Source organism: Carassius gibelio, chromosome B12 (assembly GCF_023724105.1).
Source record: "Carassius gibelio isolate Cgi1373 ecotype wild population from Czech Republic chromosome B12, carGib1.2-hapl.c, whole genome shotgun sequence".
Taxonomy (NCBI): domain Eukaryota; kingdom Metazoa; phylum Chordata; class Actinopteri; order Cypriniformes; family Cyprinidae; genus Carassius; species Carassius gibelio.
Window position 1 is genome coordinate 14,129,998 of NC_068407.1, and position 19,607 is coordinate 14,149,604.

At 30.6% G+C, this 19,607-nt stretch overlaps 1 long non-coding RNA gene across 1 annotated transcript; it reads left to right on the forward strand.

Moving 5' to 3' along the window:
- Positions 1 to 11,509: 11,509 nt before the first annotated feature.
- On the forward strand, positions 11,510 to 12,711 carry LOC127969582 (uncharacterized). Its single transcript, XR_008156326.1, has 3 exons — positions 11,510 to 11,881; positions 11,973 to 12,035; positions 12,163 to 12,711. It is a non-coding gene; the product is annotated as an uncharacterized LOC127969582 (long non-coding RNA).
- The last annotated feature ends 6,896 nt before the right edge of the window (positions 12,712 to 19,607 follow it).

Consider the following 19,607-nt stretch of genomic DNA (forward strand, 5'->3'; position numbering starts at 1 on the left):
CCCTCACTACGTATGTCCTGAATGTCAGATTTTTTCCAAGTACACACATTATGTATCTTGTGCTTAACAACTGACACTACACTGCAAGCTACTCCCACAAACTCCTCAGTCACCTCTGCAGACTTCAGTCTAACCTCATTGGCTGCTACAATGCCCACCACGTCTGGACAAACACAAGCAACAGAATTAGAAACATCTGCCTTACTTTTGTTGTTGAATGGCTCACTCTGTATTTTAAATCTCTTCGGTTTAGTAACCACAATTTCTTTTTCTTCTTCCGCATTCACATTTATACAATCATGCATTCTTTTTTTACCCTTGCAGGTAATTTTTTCACTTTCATCATTTATGTTTTCTGTGTGACTAGCAGAGTTTTCTTGGCTTTTAAGTACTACACAGACCCCACTTAATTCAAAAATCTTCAGGTTTCTTCGAGTAAATGCAGACAAATTTTCTATGTGCTTCAAAACACAACTAAGTGAATTGTAATATACAACCACACTAAATCCATTACCATCAACCATCCCAGCACTGCTACGTGCATGAGAATCAACCACAGCAAACCTACTATTTTCTTTAATAATGGCAATAGTACTGCCATTTAAGGTAAAAAAGCATGTGTCATATTTTTCAAACATTGTTTGCAAACCATCAGCTAATGTCACACATGCACCAGATCTAATAAAATCTCCATCAACCACATCTACATGTCCAGAAACAAAATCAGCATATTCAAATTTGAATGCATTTGTACCAAACACATATTCCTTAGGAAGATCTTGTATACACAGCAACTTTTTCTTTGTTGGATCACTGATTAAACCCCTTTGACGCAAACTAGAATACAAGCTATCGCCAGTATTTACAACATTATCTAGATCTTTACTTTCCCATGAGAACACACTAAGCACACTGTGCATCGCTATAGCAGCCAAACTAATCGCTACACACTGTTTCCCTGGCCACTTGAACTTATGGTCACCCTGATGAAATGATCCACGGATGCTAACACCTTCTCTTTGATTTAATGTAGATGCTGACATTTCAGCTGTCTCATTTGCTGTACATTCTCTGTTTTCTCCAACAGTATCATTGTAAACAACTTGTGGCATTTCTGATGATGATAAGTTGACATTGATGCCACATATACTAAAGTTTTCTGCATTCAGACTTGTCATTAAATTATCAATGTGCAAAAATAGGTCTTGCCAATTTGTGTTGAAAACAACAACTGCAGTTCCAATGTCTGATCCCAAACCACATGCATTTCGCACATTACAGTCAACAACAACATAGAAATCATTATGTCTCACAATAGCACACGTGTCTCCTTTTATGTTGACCATACAAGATTCATGACTAAACAAAATCTCCTGTAATTTCTCATACAAGTCATTTTTTCCTCCATTCAGTAATCGTTCTATTGTTACTTTGCATGTTTTACTGAAAATGTCATGTTGCCCACCAAACCATTGAGAAAATCGACAGTCTTCATAACTCTCAGTGTTTTTTTTACAGCTAGTCATGTCATTGACCAGTTTACTTCCCTCACTACGTATGTCCTGAATGTCAGATTTTTTCCAAGTACACACATTATGTATCTTGTGCTTAACAACTGACACTACACTGCAAGCTACTCCCACAAACTCCTCAGTCACCTCTGCAGACTTCAGTCTAACCTCATTGGCTGCTACAATGCCCACCACGTCTGGACAAACACAAGCAACAGAATTAGAAACATCTGCCTTACTTTTGTTGTTGAATGGCTCACGCCGCATTCTAAATCTCTTCAGCTTAGGCATCTAAAAACAAAAAAATAAAATCACATTACTATCATCAAAACATCAGCAACTTACAATAATATTAACCATTAGACATACATTATAATTTTTATACATTGTAAAGGCCAAAGTATGCTTCAATTTTAACCTGTCCACGATCAACAGCGCACAGTGTGTGTGATTTGTATCATCAGAACAGTGTAAGCGTACTGTAAATGCACCACTCTATTTTTGTTACCATGCGTGCTTGTCAGTCTGAGCAAAAGGGTATGAGGTAGCTCAGCTTTGGTTTATAAAAGTAAAAAAAACAGTTGATCAACCATAACTTAACTGGACACAGATGAAGCTCTCTTTGCATACAATATCAAATGGAGTATAGTTTGAAAGGCTGGGTGTTCAACTGTACACATTTACTAGCATACACACACACACACACACACAAACAAGTATACTTTGGCCTTAAATATCATGCACATAGAAATAGCAAATTAACAAACAAATACGATTTTTAGTTGAACCCAATAAACAGTTTAATCAATAAATTATATTACCTCAAAAATATTGTGTAATTATAAGTATATTTAAGTCACAATTTTCAAGTAGAAGGAAATAAAACGTATGCTTTACACTCCAAGATATAACAGCATTATATGTAAAATATATATTATAATATAAAAAGTAAAATGGAAAGTTACAATAGAGATCATATTACACTATATTATTACTGTATTTCAGGTCAAATTAAAGCAACATTACTGAGCTTAAGAGATTACTTGTACAAATCTTTTATCATCTTACACAACACAAACCTTTGCATAATTCTGTATATTGAAAAAACTTTCAATACTAGCATTAAACGTATAGTATAAAATGTAATCATAAACTCACTGACAAAATAACAATAAACTCTGCTCTCAGTGTTAACCACAAAACATTTAAACTGTACTGTCCATTATCTTCATACTAACCAACTTCAAACATTATTTTTCAATTTAAAACACAAGACATTAAGTACTAAACATTGTGAACTAGAAACTATACATCCAGAACATACAATTAAAGATCATACAACAAAATTAGTCATGTACTGTAAATGTATTTAAGTATATTTACCACAAATAAATTCAGCTTTGGCAAAATATTAAACAATGTTTATTTATTTGCTGTAACTGTGACCTGCTTGCACACTCATCTAATTTATCGGTAACACTGTATAATAACTGCATGCTATTAATCATTAGTTAAGCATTAGGAAACAGTTAATTCATCATTTATAAATCATTAATAGACATTTATAAGCAGTTTATAAATACAGATATAAATGCTTTATACCTGATTTAAAAGCATATCTATAATGTATTTAATAATTGTTTTTTTCATACTTTATTAATGATCAATTTATCATTTCTAAATTAAGTATAGCATTATTTACACACCAGTTATTAAGTAGTTGTCAGTGGTTCAAATTGTAAGTTTGAAATTGTAAGTAAATGATTAATAAACTATTTGAATGTGCATTCATACATCTTTTTATTCAGACATATAGTAATAGTTACTTATAGTGTTAATAAATGGTTTATTAACATGTATTTCTACTGAAATTCAGGGTTAATTCAGGTAGTTATAAAACATATGTAGTTGTTAGTTAACTATTTTTGTGAGCTCATCTAAAGTGAGGACTATTTATGCCTTGTAAAGCTTTTACAAATGAGATTTAAAGGCTGTTAATATTTCTATGTTCTGTATCACTGTGTTGTGTTTGTTTCTGTTTTTTTTGTTTAGAAGATAACTGAGCTTTTAAATATCCTTTATAAATTCTCTACAAGGCATAACTAGTCCTCACTTTAGATGAGCTCACATAAATAGTTAACTGACCACTACTAAATGCTTTATAACTACCTGAATTTACTACATTTCTTGTGATCTTATGAAACACTGGCAACTCCTAAATAACTGGTTTGTAAATAATGCTATATTTAATTGAGAAATGATAAATTGATCATGAATAAAGTATGAAATTACACATTATAGATATGCTTTTAAATCAAGAATAAAGCATTTATATATGTATTTATAAACTGATTATTACTGTCTATTAATGCTTTATAAATTATGAATTATCTGTTTACTAATGCTTAATTAATGATTAATAGTGTGCAGTTATTATAAAGTGTTACCAATTTATCAAACAATAGTGGACATTTAACAACCACACTCCTTCATTAAACACTAAACCACCAATGCTCAAAACACCAATTAAAACATCTTTCATGTTACTATCTATCTATCTATCTATCTATCTATCTATCTATCTATCTATCTATCTATATATATATATATATATATATATATATATATATATATATATATATATATATATATCCTACATAAAATATACATATAGCCTCATAATTTATAGCCTACATTCAATGGCATAAACACATAAAGAATACATTGACTATTACCTCTGCATTTCCTGCAAACATAATATTACAATCTTCCCTTTTAACACAAAGCCATCAATATTAAAACCAATAGACTGCTGTTTCAATAACCACATCTCCACAGCTTTACCTCACTGAAACAACACATTAAACCATGATATATACAAAACTTCCTCCAACAAAATTTTTTTTTCACTATCTTAAAAACAACATTAAACATTCAACAAAAATCCATATAGAACCCATCAACATTACTATAACAAAACTTATATATTAGAATCAGTGCATTAAAAATTGAAAAATATGCATGCACATAGAAATAGAAAACTTGCAAAATTATTTTGTAAATAATTAAACAAAAAATTAATTTCATTCTAGACATATATTTTTAGTTTAACTAAATAAATAGATTTATTACCTAAAAAAACATTGTATAATTCTCAGTATATATTTAACTCACAATTAGCAAGAAAACTGAAATAAAAGTTATATTGTGCTTTAGCAGACATGACTGCACTATATAGTAAAACATGTTACAATATAAAAGAAGCAAAATTGGAAATGACAATTGTAACCATATCACACAATATTAATTCTTTACAGTATTTCAGGCCAAATACATGAAACATTACTGACTTAGAGATTTCTTTTAGAAACCTTACATGCATATTACCCAACACAAACCTTTGCATTAAACATAGTATAAACTGTATCCTTCATTCTTGAACTCACTGACAACATAACAAAAAACTCTGTTCTGCATTTCAATGTTAACCACAAAATATTTAAACAGTACTGTCATCTAACTTCATACTAAGCAACCTCAAACATGTTTTCCATTGAAAACACAAAAGACAGCATCTACTGACCACTACAAAGTAAAAAACTATACATCCAATACAAACAGTTAATTTGCAGACAACTAAAATAGTCATAATTAGTCATAATACATGTAATTAGGTGTATTAACCACAAAATATTCAACCATTGTATTCCTATGATTCATGCAATATTGTCTTAAAACAAATAGATGTAAAATATTCTCAAACACAACTGACATGGTTATTTATTTATTTTGTTTAATTTATTTATTTTTGGCTGTAACTGTGACATGCTTGTAAATTCCCCAATCTCACCAACCACGATAAACTCTTTCAATAACCACATCCCCTTCATCATACTATTAAATCCATCCACACAACAACTATTTCAGTCCAACATGTTTTCATCAATCACATCTCTATCCGTAAAAAAAAATAGTTTAAACATACATATTATACAACCATTTAAAAGGTTGAACCCTTTCCGAGCTAATTTAAATATATTAGTACTTTTCCACAACAAAAACACATAAAAATGCTTATAGTACCAAAAACATTTATATAATTTAAAAAACACTGTAGTGAAACCTGAAAATGTACCTTTGACATCAAATTAATAAATTACATTAAAATATTTTTAAATAAACTTACTACAATAGGCTATTTACTTTCTATAATTTCTGGTAATAATACAGCTGTTTGGATCAAATACAAGTACCTTAAAGAGCACGACTTCTTACAAAACACACACACACACACATGTATATATACATATATATATATATATATATATATATGCAATAGTTCAGTTATTGTATTCATCCTATAACCACACAAACAAACATAAACTACTCTGCATCACAACATGACAACAATAAAAACATCATACACAACTAATTCTCTTAAATGCTAAATAGTTTTAAATTTAACACCCACAAGTTTTTCTGACTCAAAACACATAAAATAACACTTAAACTTAAAATATACAGCCCAAAGCGTACTACCCACAAATACAATTTACTAACATTAAATAAAAAATTAATAATACAAAAATAAGTCATAAACTCCCGACACGTAATTCACACTTAATTAATTTTTTTACAATAGTATTACCAGTTTCAAAAAAACTACAAATCAAGAAACAAATATACTCTACCTTATTTTGTAACATAGCTCAGATATATTAATTGCCTTATTTTTAACATATCACCATTTAAACCTTCTGCTTTACCATCTCCTTTTCCATTGCAACTTTAATCTATACAATATGTATTTCACAAAAATACAGATATCATTTAATAATTACATTCAACATCTTACTTATATCAAAATCAAACTTTCTAAATTACATATCTACACAGCTATGAAAATGCAAACAAAAGTCTACCACTATAACACCTTTAAAACAAAATTTACCATACCATATATCCTACTTACAATGATAACATATAGCATCATAATACATTGCCTAGGTTCAATGGTATACACAGATAAAAAAGAAAAAACATCAGCTCTTACCTCTGCAATCGCTGCAAGTAATAAGAATTTTCAAAGACTTTAGCTTTAACATACAGTTGTTAATATTCTGACCAATACACTGTAGTTTCAGTAACCACACCTCCACTGCATTACCTCACTAAATACATTCATGCCCCAAACCCTGCCCATTGACTCGCACAGCAAATCAAATAAAGAAGTTCAAAAAATATTTACATTGGGAAACACCCTTAATTATTTAGCATACTCTCCTCCAGAAACTACATTTCTCAAACCAACAAAAATATATTACATAATAATGTAATATTCTATTAAAACATTTCATTACAAAAATTAAAAATTACTGTAACTAATCTAAATAAGTACATACATAAAAACACATACATTAAACACCTATTCAATATTTCTTCCAACACAAAACTTCATTCACTGTTGAAACAACATTGAAACCTTCAATAAAAATCATTATAGAAAACATCAACCTCTACTAACACCAGTACAATTAAATGCAATGCAGCCATATCACCACCCCTATATTTTTTTACACACACACACACAGATCACCTCTCCTTACGGAGACGGAATGTCTGCCAACCCAATCAACATTCTTTTGTTTACTTCTGTCTGTGTCAGACCAGTGATTTCACACCATTCTTTAATATATCACACAGATCACCTCTCCTTACAGAGACGGAATGTCTGCCAACCCAATCAACATTCTTTTGTTTACTTCTGTCTGTGTCAGACCAATTGTGTCACATGATTTCACACTATCCTTTTGATATATCACTTTGTCATTTTCCTTTTTTCTCCATTTTATCTTATAACTTTAAAACAACTTATATGCATAGAATATCATTTTCTCAAAATCCTTATTTAAAAACATTTATTTATTTATATCTTACAATATATTAACATAAAAAGATACACATACCTCATACAAATCAATTACATATACCATACTGCAATTACTGCATTATAATATTACATTTCAATTTACCATATAAGTTGTCCTTATACACTAACCATTATATTAAACACATATATATATATATATATATATATATATATATATATATATATATATATATATATATATATATATATATATATACACCATTTATTTAAAAAAAAAAAAAAACATAACAAATCCAAAACATAAATAACCTTGATAAACATCAACACAATACTTTAATTCTGAGAACAAGGTTAAACATAAATTGTATTCCTTATCTTTACACTTGTTTAAAAGACTTTATAAATAAACAGTTCATTTTCCAATAATAATAATAATAAAAACACATAACTTTAAAAAACACTGAAAAAACAAATGTTTTATACTAGTTATATTTTTATTGTTCACTAGCATTTTTACCTTATTAAATGAGTTTTGGAAATGAAAAACATTTGAAAGATAACACACTTCCTGCTGCCAGTTGAAAACACTATAACTTTAACTCCTAGTCAATACTATACAATCAACACCATACAATAAACATACTACAAAATTTTATAAAAATAAGACAATGTAAATGAATGTTAAACAAAATTTCCTGTTTCTCATTTGTCATCATAACTTTATCACCTCACAGCTACTTTGCAATCTGTTAAATTTATAATCAAATATATTTATAGCTCTGTTGCTGTATATATACCCCACTAAATTATGTATTTATGTTCTTTGTATAAAACCAGACCACTGCTATTTGGTTAGTAAAAACTGCCTTTAACAAATAGTGCCAAAAACATTCAACAATACTATACTTATTAAATATACTTAATACTTACTATTAATAAATGTATATCACATACAACCTATTACACTTTTTTTATCAAATCAGATAAAATATTATGTTTTCTGCCCTTTCTACAATGACCCCCCCCCCCCACACACACACACACACCATTTCTACACTTATACATCATTACATACATTAACATAGACTACATACTATTAGTATCAAAAACCACAAAACACATATACATCTCAAAACTAATATTTATTTGTCTGTTGTTTACTTTACACACTGCTATTTACATTCCAACAACTTCTGCATTAAACAACAAACTATAGACACATAATTGCATTAGTGCTGATGTCCCCTTTATTCATCTACATTCTCTTCTTCCACAATATCCAAGCGATCAATTTCACTCCCATCTTCTCTGCCATCTTCCAACATATCTGTGGATTAAAACAAAATGTTACAAACTTAAATACATATTACAAACAACATATACTTTGCATCATTACACATTGCCACATTTAACCTCAAATAGAATACATAGAATCTAGAAAACATTTTTTTTAAAGCTATGTACACACCATCTCCTTGAAAATCCAGGGAAGCCCTTGCCACTTCCAGCTCCTTTTCTGTATTCTTCAACCTGCAGACTGTTTTTGCCAACTCCTTACGCAGATATTTTCTTTCTGCATCCATTGCAGATACTTTCCTCATGACCTTCACTCCTAGCTCTGTCAAATCCTTTTGCAAATTCCTTTTGCATACTGTCTCATCCAACCCCGCATACTACACAAAATACATAAAACAATAAATACACTACCACTGCACATCACATAACATTTACAAACACACCTAATACTTACTGCTAATAAACAGAACTTCTCTCTGAAACTCAAAAATTCTTCTCCCTCCAAGCGTGGTATTTTAGTAGGGCTACTGAAAGCCATTATACCTTACAAAAACACCACAAAATAGAGTCAGTTAAAAATGCCTCACTACAAAATATACACAACCACTACAATATGTACTACAACTACACAGAAGACATGCATATAAATTACCTTACAAAGTAGTGTACTACAAAAATAATGCCAAAACACAGCTTAAACCAGACCTATGACAGACAACAATGAGCCAATGACATTCTATATCGTTCAACTTTACATACCTGTAACACACCTCCTCACAAAGACACCCCCTTTTATTTCACAGACATCATACCTTAAAACACATTACTTAAAATATGTTCTAATGTTTAAACACATTATGTATAAGACTATGACTTTAAACTTAAACCATGAAACAATTATTCTCATAAAACTGATAAAATATTTTATCTAAACTTACAATACAACACCTTTAACCTTGTTTCTGCCCTTGACATTTTGCCTTCATCACATAATAATCTTACACCTATTAATTTTTTAAAACTCCTTAAAAGAAAAAAATAATATTACCTTCACACAAAATCTCATTCACAAATGAAAATGACTAGCTTGTTTCTTCTTTTGTTTATTATTCAAATAAAATTATACATAACACAAATTATAATTTTTGATTGTTTCCCTCTCCAAACATGATACATACCAATGTTAACAATGTTTCCAGAATGTATTAATACACTTTGCACTTAACATTTAATAAGCCTTAATAAATGCTATATATTCTTCATGCTAATTAATATAAATAAAAACAACTAAATGAAATATAACAATAACAATCTTGACAGTTTCAATGCTTCCACTAGCAAGAATTTTATTTTATTTCTACAAAATCATAAAAAATTGCCTTACAAATTGTCATTTATTTAAGTGTAAATGCAATAATCTAAAGTATAACAACTAGAACATGTTTAATTAAAACTATTTATATGTTATATGTCAATATGTTTGCTGCTCTAAAATCCTTTTATAACCAAAATACATTTACAATTACAGTTACAATTTTGATTTTTACTATCCAGTACTCTGATTTAACACAACTGTGACTAATACAACAATATCAACTATCACAAACTACACACATAAAAATGCTAATAATTATTTTATTTCTAACTCTAAATACATATACCAATAATGATTATCTCTAAAACCATACAAAGCATGAAAATATTAATACTTCTTTAAAAACATATCAGTTCAACTTTCATGATAACCTTAACATTTCTGAAACACATCCTTATAATACAGTATTTGTATTCTCTTATTCAAATCATTATCCTTTTAAGACCCTACAACCTCATATGAAGACATTATTTTAGTGCTTTTCTCTGAGACTATACATGCCACAATTTTAAGTCTTGATGTAATGTACAGAGCACATTTAGGGCTTTATAGAGAAAAAAAAAATATTGGATGTTTCGCCATGACCACTCCCTCTCATTTGTCTTCAAATATGTCTGAACTTAATGTATTGACTCTCTTAGAGAAATATGATAATATTTTGTAATTATAAATTAAATCTGTCAAATTTTTAAATTGTGTCATAAATCAACATCTCAAAAAAAAAAACTTTTATGTTTTCAAATGAAATAAGACCTTCTGTTTTGAAACAAGACATTGATTTCATAAACAATCTCGTATAAAAACATCAACACCAAAAGCATGTTTATTGCGCATTTTGGAAGACAAAACAAATGAATAAGGAAATAATTTATATCAGTGTCCTGTGAACTGTGTGTGTGTGTGTGTGTGTGCGTGTCTGTGTTTGTGTGTGTGTGTGTGTGTTTGTGTGTGTATATAAATAATTAAATTAAATTGTTTATTATTACACTTCTTTATTCATTACATGTTGCCACAAAAAACATGAAAATTTAATTTAATTTATAGATACATTATATATAATAATAAATAACAATATGGCAATTTTTACACATTTTGCCAAAGGAAAAATGGTACAACAAATAAATCTGTTATAAAATAGTTGAGAATCATATTTATACAAAGCTTAGTAAAAACAAAATCTTGAAAAATAAACATCTTTTGTTGATTTTTTTTTTTTTTAAATCCATTGTTTTTGCTTATGCATGTTCATCCATGTATTCTCATTCTCTTAAAGAAATTGAGTCCCCAACTGAGGACAAAGCATAACATATAAATGAAATGTATTTTTTTACTTTGTGTTTTTTACATTATTTATGTTGCTCTTAACAATGTGAAAGCCTTGGAACAAAAAAAACTTTTTTTTTTTTTTCCTAAAACTTTTTTTTTCTCAAACCTCAAACAGATTACCCTAACAATTTACACTTGCTATACCCCAACTCTCCAAGTCAAGATGTCTCTAGCCACCAATCAACACTCTATTGTTCAGCTAAATGTGTCAGACCTTAGATGAGTCACAAACCAACATCAAAGTTTCATGTATGTCATGCACATGCCTTTTATCTAACTTTTCAGCCAACAGCATCAACTTGTTCACTTAAGACTGCCTGCCCACTCCGCCAACTCCTCCCAAGTCTTTGACTCTAATTCTACCCTTTATAATCCCCACTATATCTATGTGTAAAGTGCTACATTCCTCAACACTGAACTACTGGCTTAAACTTTCCTGCCCATACATCAGTTCCAAACAAATTGCATCAATGGATCTACAAGGTAATACCACATATCAATTCCACATTTAATAACCTCTGTAACATTATATACAGTTTCCAAAAATATTTACATTTTAGATTTGTCTCTACAGGACACACATCCAACACACATCTCACAACCACTATCTCCAAAAGATCCTTTATCATACCCCAAGGTAAGTAACAAATACATGCTTTTAAGTTTAATAGCATGTCATGGAACCAGACTTACTATTTTGAATTCCTTCCTACCTTAATTTCACTCAAATCTATAATTCTATTTATAATCCTTTTCTTTTACAGGATTGCACGTCTGCTTCCTCACAGACTCAATATGTCGAGATATTAAAGACTACATGCCAAAAGCACAATGCTGGGTGCACCCAGGGACAACGCTTCTAAGATCTGCTATGCAACACACCAACCACTTTAAGACAGTACACAGCAACAGCATTGTGATCCTTCACATCGGAACAAATGACATTGCAAGTGGAGCACCTGCATCAACAGTCATCCAACGCATGAAAACTCTCATAAAAAGAATATCCCTCACTAATCCTCACATCCTTTACTATGGAATCAGTGCTATCTTACCACGTCTGACAGATAACTCTACAACTAAGAACACTGTCAAAGAGTTCAACAGCTTGCTTCGCTACTGGACTGAACAAACAACAAACATAATTTTTCTGAACACAACAAAACCATTCCTAAAAAGTGGAAAAATACTCTATCACCTATACAAGCAAGATGGGCTACATCTCACTACACAAGGAAAACAAAGACTTTTTGCCTACTTCCAGCGTTTCCTCTGGCATTTTTGTCATTTTCAAACTCCCACAAAAAAATGTTTAACTAACTAACATGAAAAAGTTTGACATCTCTCTTGTTAAACTTGTTACTTCTTCCTGAAAAAATATATATTTTTTAAATAATAAATTTTCTATTCACAATACATCTGCATTTTCATAGAGTTTCATTTTGCCTCTTAAGTGATCACAACATTCCTACAACTCTATCAAAAACAAGCTTAAACATTCACAACTTCACTATCGTTTTGTTTAAATGTATAATGCTAGTGCATCCAAACTCTGCATACATGCATGCTTCTACAAAAAAAAGGTATAACATAATATAACATAATGCCAATATACTGAAAATGCAAAACTGCAAACATATTTACAAGATATTCAACAGTATTACAAGTACAATTTATTTAAAAACGAAAAGTATCTGTTCAATTCACCATTATCTACACTAACACATTTTTAGTGCACATTATATTAGTTCCAAATCAAAAACTTAACTTAAATGTATGTTACACCATAGAACACTACATCACACTAAAATAAAAATAGTTATTTAAATATTTGTATTTCATTTTGAAAATGTCAAAGTAAAATAGTCTAATTTCCATACAAACAACATCAACACTTTTCTTTTTTTAACAAAACAAAATAAGTTCCAACCAAAAAACTTAGTCTCTTAGGCAAACACAATGTCCCCCAGCTGCATGTGTAACACATATAATTGGTATTCAAACTATATTCATTAAGATGTCAAAGATTTTTATTTATTTATTATTATTTATTTATTTTTAACCACAATACTTATCTTTTATCTTTAAAACATAATTTTGCTTCTATTTACTTTCTACACCATTCTCTTACATTCTCCTGGCTGCTGGTGAACCCTGTTAATTTTCTATCTATCACAAAGTCATTTAATTAATATAATTATTACATTTAAAAACACTAAAAAAAAAAAAAAATCCCTTAACATTCAAATAATTAACATGCTTCTTTAAAAACTTTGTCATCTACTATGACATTTGTTCCTATGATATGACAAAGTACACTTGTGAACAAACCATCACCTTAAAACATTTCAGCCTAACCTATCATTATCACTTTGGAAGACACATTTGCAAAATTTTCTATGATCACTTTTAATAATAACAATAATAAAAAACATAATTTAGAAGTATCACATGAAAAATTACAAAACATGACACTTTTGTAACAGTCCCAAAAAGTTAAATATTTGAACAATTTTGAGAAAAAAATTGACCATGTAGCCATAATATACTTGACAAAGGACTTTAGTAACACATTCATAAATAGAATCCTTCAACTAATTAATTTTTTTTCTGAAATTGGCCACTTCAAAATCAAGAAATATTTTATATATTGTTCTCTTGTGTGTTTATCTGTGTGTTATGTGTAGGTGTAAGACAAAATCAAACATTAATAAATGATATACAATTACTATTCATGTTAATTAATATAGTTAATGTTAATACCTGAAACCTTATTGAAAGTTTTAACAATCTTTTATGTATAGTAATACATGTGGTTCTCTTGATGGTTTAAATTAACCCTTTTATTGCTGTATCCCTTAAATCCAAACTACTAACCCTAACTAAAATAAACTATTTAAAGCTCTGTAACAAGCACATGCTCTGGAATTTGATATATTTGTCATAAATGTTTTACCCGATTGCCACCAAACTCGGTCAACATGATCACATTGCCAGGGGATTTTTGATATCTCGAATGGTTTGCTCATGGTCAGTCGTTGAAATTATGGCGAAAAATGAGAAACGGGACGTGTCTACTAACATCCACATACAGAGAGCGAGCGAGGGAAAGAGGTCTGTTTAAATTTTTCATGGTTTAAAATTCAGTAAAAGAGTTCAACCCTAAGATTAAGAAACATATGTATTAATAAAAAATATTTAATAATATTGCACAAATCCTTATAGATAAATAAAATAATTTAAATATGCTTATAAATCTTTAAAGGTTTTGATAACACTTCACAATGATGTCTCATTTGTTAATATTATTTAATGCATTAACTGACAAAAACTATAAATGTACTATATATTTTTACAGCATTTATTAATGGTTGTTGATGTTAGTTAATCAAAATGTTTGTTAATATATTTTACTATATCTTTAAAATTTTTAATTCCAACTCTTCATAATTTTTTATATACGTAGAAGTCATCATTTGAAGGAAGCACAGTAAGTTTCATAGCTTTATCATTTTCAAGAGCCAGCATAAAATTAAAACTATCATAACATATAAATCAAGCTTGCAATTCTTAGTACCAATAATGGCCACCAGATGGAGCTATAGGATTACTTTTAAATAATTATTGTAGAAACAAGTATGATTTAAATCATTTATAGAAATCTTTCAAAGAAAAATAATATGAATTTTATGTATTTTACTGATAAAATGACCCTCACTTAATTAGAATAACAAGCTGAAGTATTGTGAACTGTATATTAAGAATAATTCTTTATAGGCTTTATGGACAGATACGTTTTCAGAGACTCTTGAAGGTTCAGCACCACATCCTCTTTTACCACTGTTTAAAGAATTTATCTTACAGAACAGGTGTGAATGAATTTTGAATGGCTTGAATGGTTTTGTCGTGGTGATTTTTTGAAATAACAGTAAAAAAGTAACCAGTAAATGTCTTTTATTTTTTTAAGTGCAGCTTCTAAACGCTTCAAAAAAAATGTACACATAGAAGACAAGTCATTCTGAGGAAATATGCATAGTTTCATGACTATACAACACTATATGGATGATAGAAAATTAAAAAAACTATCATACATCTGATGTCACTCTGTCCCTCTGTCACTGTGGGTAATGTGTGTGTGTGTGTGTGTGTGTGTGTGTGTGTGTGTGTGTTAAGTGAATTAGGTGTGAAACTATCAGGGAGCATTTAGTCTCCAGTGCCAACATTTTACAGAACTGCCACTTTCCTGGAGTCTCAGAATTACAATGTGTCAGGTTCTGAGAAATCAAAGATTCCAAAAAATTATTTAATTAGAATACCATGAAGTATTGTGAAATACTATATATTAAGACTTTATATATATGCTTTATGAACAGATTAGAGTGACTCGTGAAGGACCAGCACCACCTCCTCTTGTCCGATGGTTTGAGGAATATATCTTCCAGAATCCGGGATTAAGATTAAGGAGCTCATTTTTATTCCACCTCCTTTCCTGAAAGTCTGTCTTGCAGAATTGACTAAAAATTAATCTTCACATTAATTCCTAATTATTTTGCAATTATTTTTGTCAGTTCTTCTTGACCTGTTTTTTTTCTTCTTCTTTTCTGACCTCATGACCCAGTCAGCATTTTTGTACAATGGTCAAGTCTTAACTTATCCATTTCTGTATTGCATTTGTGTTTGATATTTCTCATGGGTATTTCATAATTTTCGACTTTGAGTTGAAACAGTTTGAGTTAAAACTCTTTTTTAGCGCATTTCATCTGTAAAAGAAAACATGCCTAATAATTCTGCACACATGAATATAAGGAGTTTTTCTCTTCCAGCTTTCCTGGACTATTGTATAGCACTCATAAATGATTAAATAAAAAATAATGGTAGTTATTAAGATTGATATGGTTTGGAATTGGTAAAATGTGCTTGGAAAAAAATCACAATAAAACAATGTTTTAATGTTTAAGTTTGGAATATTAACTGACATGAATGAATGCTATATAAATATTGTTCATGTTAACATAATGTTTATAAATGAAATCTTATTGTAAAGTGTTACTATATATATATATATATATATATATTTTTATATATATATATATATATATATATATATATATATATATATACATACATATTTATATATATATATATATATATAGTAGCATTTGAAGAGAATGACTTACAGTCATAAAAACAACTGTAATTGTTCATCTAGGTGACAGCTATAATGCACCATTAAATTGAATGTTTGATATTTATTAAAACAAACTGTAAGTCATATGTAAATTATGCTACTTTTTCACATGGGCTCAAAAGCAAATTTGAAGCTCAATAGCATTTGAGGAGAAAGACTTGCAGTCATAAACCAATTGTAATGTGTTCATTTAGGTGTCAGCTACGATGCACAACTTATAAATTTTTTTTATATATTAAAATAAAGTGTTACTAAAGTTATATATATTGTTCTGTGTATGTGATTTCAAAGTCTAGATTGGTCGGATTAACCCTTTAACTGCCGCATCCCTTAAAACTTGATTGTCAGAGGGTTACTGTAAATGCTTATGCCCGCTGGGCACAGTTATCCTGATGCCACCGGGGTGGCGTTGCACTGATGGCTTGAGCCCGACATCGCTGCTTGCAGCTATATTTATTATTATTTTTTTATTTTTTATTAAACCTTCCGGGGGTTTTTGGAGGCCTTAACATGCTCAAAAACTCTTGAAAATTGGCACACACATTGGAATCTGCGGCCATCAGGACGCCACAGAGACTGGGCCCCGGGCGTGGCACAGGGACTCTACAGCGCCCCCTGGAACACAGTCAGAAATCTTGAACCATAGCTCACACACACTTTCATGTATTTATATGAAACTCAGTACACTTATAGATCTCATTGAGCCGAGCAACTTTCGCACTCTATGTCATAGGCTCCGCCCAACAGGAAGTCAGCTATTTAGGGCTGTTTATAAAAAGCATGCTCTGGAATTTGATATACTTGTCATAGGTCTTTTACTTGATTGCCACCAAACTCGGTCAACATGATCTCAAGACATTGGGGATGGAAAATTGCGAGGGGATTTTTGATATCTCGAACGGTTTGCCCGTGGCGAGGCGTTGAAATTATGGCGAGATATGAGAAACAGGAAATGTCTAATAACATCCACATACATTTCCTGAATTTGATCAAACTTCATTGGTTTGTTCGTTGTATGATACTGATCGTATATATGTGACTATTAAGAGTCAACATTATAGCGCCACCAACTGGCAGCAGGAAGTGTGCCATTTTCCAAATGCTTTGAATTCAGCATCTTATTTTTACTCTATTTACTTAAAACTTCATCAGAATAATGACAAAACACGGCCGATGTAAATCTGTTGTGGGGATATTGATATCTGATATAGTGTTGCCATGGCAACGTGTCAAACTTGAATGTTCTGTTATGGTGAGTTTGAGGCAGACAACAAGCTCAGATTTACATAAAACTCAAAACACATATCAGTATTAGTGATAGCTAGACAATGGCAAAAGCTTTTAAAAGGGCGTGAAGGAGGCACTCTATAGCGCCACCTTTTGTCAAAAGTGGGGGGGTTAGTTTTAGCTACAGACACCAAACTTGGTACATAAATTGTTCTTTTCAAGACGGACAACTTTCTAATTCACAGTCATCAGCTACGACCAACAGGAAGTCGGCTATTTTGATTTGAATATTTAAATTGAGCTCTGATTTAATGCATACTCCTCACAGGGGAAGTACACTATACACACCAAACTTTGTCTACATGAAGAAAAACCATTGAGGAACTTAAATTGCGAACGGATTTTGGTTAGCTTGAACGGTTTTGTCGTGGTGAATTTTTGAAATGACAGTAAAAAGGGAAACATTAATTGCCTTGTATGTTTAAATTGCAGCTTCCAAACACTTCAAAGCATTTTTTTATACAAAGATCAAATCATTTTGAGGAAATATGCATAGTTTCACGACTTTACAACACTGTATGGATAAAAGAAAATTAAAAAACTGTCAGACTTCTCAACTGACATGATCTCACTCTGGCCACCCTGTCTGTGTGAGGGAAGGGAGGGGGAGAGGGAGGGGGAGTGTGAGGGGGTTGGTGACTGTGACAGTGTGTGTGGACTGTAGGGAGGGGCTGTCTGGCAGAGAGAGAGACAGAGAGACCTAATCATCCCTTTAATAATCAGGAAAAAAAAAATCTGTATTTTAAATTGTTATTGTTTTTGTTGTTGCTAATGGTGGTGTTTTTTCCTTTCATTACAGGTTAAGAAATCTCTTAGGCCTTATCCTTTTCTGACAGTTTTAGGGATTTAAAAACATCCTAAGAACCCTAATTTGTGCTGCAAATAATAATTTCAAACTCATTTGATACTGACCTATGACAACCTGTGACGTGACATGACATTTATTAATCTCATGGATGTAACAGTAAAACTCTTCAACTGACAGATAAAGCTGTAATGCAAGCAAAACTATTTCACAAATGCTTATAGGTCATTAAAATCATTACAAAACACTAATACATTATTTAAGGATTTGGTAACACTGTAAAATAATGTCTAATTTGTTAACATTATGCAGTATAACATAGTATGCAGTCTTCGTAGGGCACCAACTCCCAGAGGGGGCACCATCCCAGTTGCTCAAAAAAAAAAAAAAAAAAAAAAAAAACATGCGTCATTCTCCCATCCGCGCTCGCGACCGCTCACACCTCATGTTTGCGGCTGAATGTTCGTAATTGATGGATGGACATCTATGCCTGGGTATAGGACATCAGCAATCCGGCACAGAGAAAAGAAAACTAAAGAAAATAAAACAGGCATAAAGTTGTCTTGACATTGGACTTTCTAGAGTCTCAAATTTAGGGAAGGTCTCTAAAGTTACATGTGATATTGTTATACACTTTTCTAACGTCAGTAGCATTTGAAGAGAATGACTTACAGTCATAAAAACAACTGTAATTGTTCATCTAGGTGACAGCTATAATGCACAATTAAATTGAATGTTTGATATTTATTACAACAAACTGTAAGTCATATGTAAATTATGCAACTTTTTCACATGGGCTCAAATGCAAATTTGAAGCTCAATAGCATTTGAGAAGAAAGACTTGCAGTCACAAAGCAATTGTAATGTGTTCATATAGGTGTCAGCTACAATGCACACCTTATACATTTTTTATAAATATTAAAATAAAG